This window comes from Cryptotermes secundus, unplaced genomic scaffold, assembly GCF_002891405.2.
Source record: "Cryptotermes secundus unplaced genomic scaffold, Csec_1.0 scaffold189, whole genome shotgun sequence".
Classification (NCBI taxonomy): Eukaryota; Metazoa; Arthropoda; class Insecta; order Blattodea; family Kalotermitidae; genus Cryptotermes; species Cryptotermes secundus.
The window spans coordinates 448,590-454,589 of record NW_019742555.1 but is presented as its reverse complement, the minus strand read 5'-3'; the positions used below and the strand labels follow the sequence as shown (position 1 = coordinate 454,589).

At 37.0% G+C, this 6,000-nt stretch overlaps 1 protein-coding gene across 1 annotated transcript in view; it reads right to left on the bottom strand.

Annotated features, from left to right (window-relative positions):
* Positions 1–2,303: 2,303 nt before the first annotated feature.
* LOC111873304 (chromatin-remodeling ATPase INO80) overlaps positions 2,304–6,000 on the bottom strand; it is a 151,929-nt gene continuing 148,232 nt past the window's right edge. The window contains exon 31 of the mRNA XM_023867911.2: positions 2,304–5,829. The gene's annotated coding sequence lies outside the window, so the exon portion shown is untranslated. The remainder of the gene's footprint in view (positions 5,830–6,000) is intronic.

Below are 6,000 nucleotides of genomic sequence, written 5' to 3'. Positions count from 1 at the left end.
ATATATCCTGATTCTCCTGTCGGTCAGTCCACAGTCCAGTCGCTATACTTACTGAGGCATGTCAACTGATGTAGTACACTTGTATAAGATAGGAAAACAAAAGAATTACTTCAAGTTATAACACTTTTACTGATCAATTAAGAATTCAAAATACACATTTAGAGAAATATAAAAACATATACAATACTAAAAGCTGTTAATATTTCTTCAGTAATTATTGCACTGCTTTATGTCTACGGGTGAAATCACCTGATTGATGCATGTTACGCTCAATTAAAAAGAAAGTGGATTTACGTGTGACTTCAGAAATATAAATTACAAACGAGTATCTTAAAAAATACAAAAAAAAAGAATTAATTACAATAATCAACTTCTTACAATACAAACAGTAAAACTAACAAAATGTTAAGACTTTAACTTTGTGACTCATATTAAATGACTGGTTTTCACAACGATTTTCAAATAAATACCCCACTTTTGAAGTGACACGACATATGTAGGTTCTCTAGTTGCTATACAGAGTAGCGTGCAGGTTAATAGTTACAAAATTTATGGGAAAGTCTCAAGAATGTAAGTTTATATAAAAGTCAGAAAAGTCTGAAGTTTACAGGGGCATGTAACACGGCCTCGAAATTCTACAGACCACAGGGACATACGCAAAAAGCTGGAAAAAGTCCAAAGATTATATGGACATTTATGGGTTACAAATCCCAAGATGTACACAGGACCTGTACATTACTCAAGGACTTAAGTATGGGACCTTTTTCAAAATAAATATTCACTTTGCAATCTTACCTGTAATAAATTGCCTCTGGGTACGAATCAATGCCCTAAAATTAAAACTGCATGGTTACATGCTGGATTTTTTGGCCCTCGCTGAAGTAGCAGTTTTTTGGGTAGCAACACTATGCACTTCAGAAAACATGGCACATTCTATTAATAAATCATGCTCTTTCTGAACTCCATGGAATCACAACCCAGCAGAGCTTTCTTATCTGTCTACACCAGTGTTTCCAAACTAAATTTGGTCATGAAACCCTTTCGCACTCGAAAATTTTTATGGAGACCACAATAAAATTCTTATATATGAAGTTAAAATAACCAGACCACAAATAATTAAGTATAATAATAAATAAATGCCAAACGTGGATACGAGATCACCATATTATTTAACTGTACATAATTAAAAACGAAAATCACATTTCAAGTATTCAAAAAAAGGCAAAACTGATATGTCACGCACTTGTTACTATTTTGATAGTGTAGTGGAATGCTTTTGCGGAGCATGTACCTTCACTTCGCAGAAACCAGGGGCTTCATAGAACACCATTTGGAAAACACCGATGTATACTTTATGTACACATATACTGTAATGTCAACTTCATTCCACTATTTCTAATTCCAATAGATCTTTCTCTTCAGTAAGAAACCACATTAATATATGATAGAACAACCGTAATGAGTATCACTATTTTCTAAATTACTTTAACAATAATTTACAGTGTCACAGACTAAATAAAAGATAAAGCTAGCCCTGTAACAGGACGTGGAGGCCCATAGGGTTGTGATACCTCGAGGCTCCCACGTTTTCCAGACACTCCGCTGACAGATGGCAGTGATCTGGTCAGCCTTATGCACCGGCCGCCCTTTAGCCCCAAGGAGATTCCAGGTACTCATTTCTGTCAACCCCAGGGTTACAGTGCGGCTGCAATGATTAAAGTTATCCCTGTGCTTAACTAATCAAGCACTATGCCAAGAAGGCGTATGAGGGGAGTGGATATATAGATCCGTATTTTCTTGACTTCGGCACTACTTGAAGGTGAGTGGTCAGCTTCACACCCCGGCCACTTTACCCTGGAGGAAAGAGCCCCCGGTACCCATTAAATAGGAGGCTGCACGGGCCTCAGAGCCGGTCTGGACGACGTGGAGAAAAGAAAAATCTTGATCCTACTGGGACTCGAATTCCGACCCCTCTGTCATCCAGCCCGTAGCCAGTCGCTATACCGACTTTGCTATCCCGGCTCATGCTGGACGGATCGGGTCAACTGAAAAATCCAATGACCTTATCGGGAATCGAACCCGCGAACTTCGGCTTGTAGCACAGTGCCTCAACCAACTACACAACCGCGTGCCCCCTGACGATAACCAAATACTATTTTAAAACTATAGCTTAAATATTTCTTTAAATAGAGTTCTTTTTATTGCTAGTGGGGTGGGACTATGTCCCTTGTACTGCGGCCACTTCTGGCCTATTGTACCAGCCGCAGATGATAGGTGAGGGTGATTGTGGAGCAATTGGTGGAATGAACATGGCAGGGGAAACCGAAGTACTCGGAGAAAATCTGCCCCAGAGCCACTTTGCCCACCATAAATCCCATCTGAACAGACCTGGGATCGATTAAATAGAGTAAGACCTCATTGATTTGGACTAATTGGAGCGAACCCTTGTCATAATCAGTGACAGCCCGAATTATGGAAGTGCTACTGAAAATGTGTTCAGGAAAGTTATAAAATGGGCTTCAAGTGTCTTTAGGCAATACAACTTAATTTATACAGGTTTATATTCAAAGGATTCTACCATCCACGTCCAACATACAAGGTGAACCAAAACCATATTTAGAGAACAGTAGCTTATTCCAATAGAAAGTTCAACTAGAGCTAAATAAGGTAGGAGGATGGATTTGAATAAGCATGAAAAAAAATGACCAAGAAAAACCATTAAACAGATCAAACAAAACAGTTGTGGCCAAAGCAAGATTCAAACTGGAAACATCCTCAATAGAAGTCATGCGTGTTTCTGCTCACCCAACCTACTTGCTGTTAAGGCAATGTACTCATAGGTTTTGATAAAAGGTTTTCAGTGCTTCTGATGACAAACTTTTTTTCATCTGAGTCTCAGTAAATTATAAAGTGGAATATTTTCTTTCCTGAAAAAAAAAACTCTGGCTAATGAAATCAGATGATGACTTTGGAAGTGGGGACATTTCTGAACTTGAGGGTCACTCCAAATGTGAGAGATTTAGGAAGATTAAAGTGAAAAATAAGTTCCCCAATAACCATAAAATAACATTCTTCTTCTACCCATGAAATTGAAAATGTATGCTTTCATAATACAATAATATATTTTACTTGTGCGATTTTTTCTTTGTAATTTATTTCTTAACTGAAATGATAACATAAAAAAGTTTATTCACGAAAATAACGAAAACGGATTGGCAGGAATTTATACACGCTTTGCCAAGAGTAAAAAGTGGACAAAATTTGAAAAGTGACCAGTTTATTTTGGGTAACCAGCTGAGTTAATTTGGGGCAGGGGTCCAAGACTTCAGAGATATTCTCTTCCTCCACCACAAGGGAACTGTTTTGCTGGATTTTTTAGAATGTTGCCAGTAACTCGACTATAACTCTAGGAAGACCTAAATGCAGAGGATGAGTATATTATAATGGATCTAAAATAAACATGATATGGTAGTGTAGACTGGATTAATCTGGCTCAGGATAGGAGCAGGAGGGTGATTTCTTGTGAACATGGTAATGAGCCTACAGTTTCCATAAAATTCTGAGAATTTGAGTGGCTGAGCAACAGGCGGCTTCTCAAGAAGTTGTGCTAGCCAGGCTAGTAAGTAGCTAGATTATACAGTGTCAAACGGTGGGATGATGGTAAATCATGAATTTGAAACGACTTGGAAGGAAATGATCTACACATAATTGAGGCAGTATCCTGGCAGTTGCCTGGAGAGACTGAGGAAACCCACGAAAACACTCAGCCAATAGAATGCTAATGCAACCGAAGCTAGTGAAGTAAATTTGAAGTACATATTTCAACACAAAAATTCAATATTTATTTCTCTGAAGACAGCGGTGTATGTAATTTTGAGGCTTGGAACGCTCCATCAAATATAGTTATCATCTACCGCCATTACAGAGTACTCTTGTTAGAAGATTTCAAACTGCTGAATGAGGCAATGGAACCACTCTGCAGCTGACACCTTTTTGGTCATTATTCTGCACAAAATGCGACTTTTGGCATGGCCAAAAAATTTGCACTGTACACTAACATCTTCAGAGAGAATATGAACAGACCTGCAGATGCTTTGTAAGATAACGCAATTTCTATAGGACTATATCTCGAGACATCCTTAACACAACTACACCATGCCTCCATGGTATGGAAAGGATGTGTTATCGACAATGTGTCTGCACCATGATACATTCCAGCTAGAAAAAACTGTTTTCCACTGACTCTCACATTTTATACATAAGATTTTTTCTTACATAAGCTCTTTTGGTCCTCAGTTGTAATAAAAACACACTTTTAACATAAATAATGGTAATACACTCCACAACCTAAAATACGACAAGAATATCAATTACCCTCCAAAACTTACTCCTACATCAATGCTTCATGCATAACAGTAACCTGAACCTTTCAAGGTATAATACACTCTTAAGGAAAACAATTACTTTTGGCCACATCTATTAGTTTGCATTTTGTGTCTAATGTAATTGTTAATATTTGCGCCAATTTCTGTAAAGTCGAGTTTATGGTTACGTTTTATATTTTTGATAGACTGAAATTCTGTATCATACACTTCCACAGCATGAAGGTTCACTGTATACCAAAATAAAATCATCAATCAGTAAATCATGGAAACACAGTGTTGCAATCAAAAGTGTTTCAAAGTTCATTTCAGGCATTTGTGTAAGATATTTCTATCAACATGAATACTATTCTAGTAAAATAACAATTTAAGCATTAACGAGCAATTATATTTCAAAAGCAGGCACACAGATGTACCCATATATCATTTATATGCCATCTTAAGTTTTCATGGTGGTGAAGATTTGGACTGTGATACCTTGCAGTCTAATAAGACATTACTGACCAATATCATATACTTTAAATGTGTGAAAAACACATTCTGAAACAGTTTTCCGCAGTTTGGCTAATAAAAAGGAACAGATGCCTCTAGAAACCAACACAATACCCAAAATAATTATATGGGGTGTCGATATCTATCTGTTCACTCAAGATGCTCACTGTCAACAACAACAAAAAGAAAGTTTAGAAAAGACTGCAAAGAGAAAAATCTGCGCTTTCCCCAAAAATCAAATCCAGACATCCTGTCAGTATCTTGTTATTTACTGACTGAGCTATCTGAGTGCATAATTCATTTAAGGCAAAGTATGACACAATGCAACATAAATACAAACTGTAATGATTTCCATAACCTCCCATACTCTGTACTATGTTTCACAGTTGAATACTTTTACAGATAAATTCCCCATAAAAGCCCATGCCAGGAACCGCAAACACTAACTCTGTACATGTCATATGAACTTACATTTCTATTCCTTAGCCCAAAAATGTTCAAGAAATTGTACCTGACTTACTAGATAAGAGACAATCTGAAATATCATAGTATAAGACAACATTAATATTATACAGGGGCTTGAAACATTAATGTGTTTGTATAAGTTAAATGAAATGTGACCACTAATTATTTGTAAATATTCTGACATCACAAAGAACTAGGATTAGTAAACATACTTTTATATACACAAAACAGCTTTCAATTAATTTCATTACAGGTGCATTCACTTGACTGATAAATAGATCGAGATTCACTTCATTTTATTGCAGACACCGAACAATTAAAACAGCTTTCAAACTCTACATCACCGTATGTCTCACATACTCTGCAAGCAAAGTTCTGGGCATGGTGGCAATAAAGATGCTGCAGATGCTTCATGGTATATACCACACCTGTTCGACGTCCAAAAACGCTGGTCGCTCATGCTCCTACTTCCATTGTTCCCATACAACACCTAGAAAACACGACACAAAAACAAGTAAATTACATCTTAGTCTCTGACATTAAGAGCGGAACAGAGACTGAGGGTATTTGAGAACAGGGTGTTGAGGAGAATATTTGGACTGAAGACAGATGAAGTGATAGGAGGTTGGAGAAAACTGCATTATGAGGAGCTTCATAACTT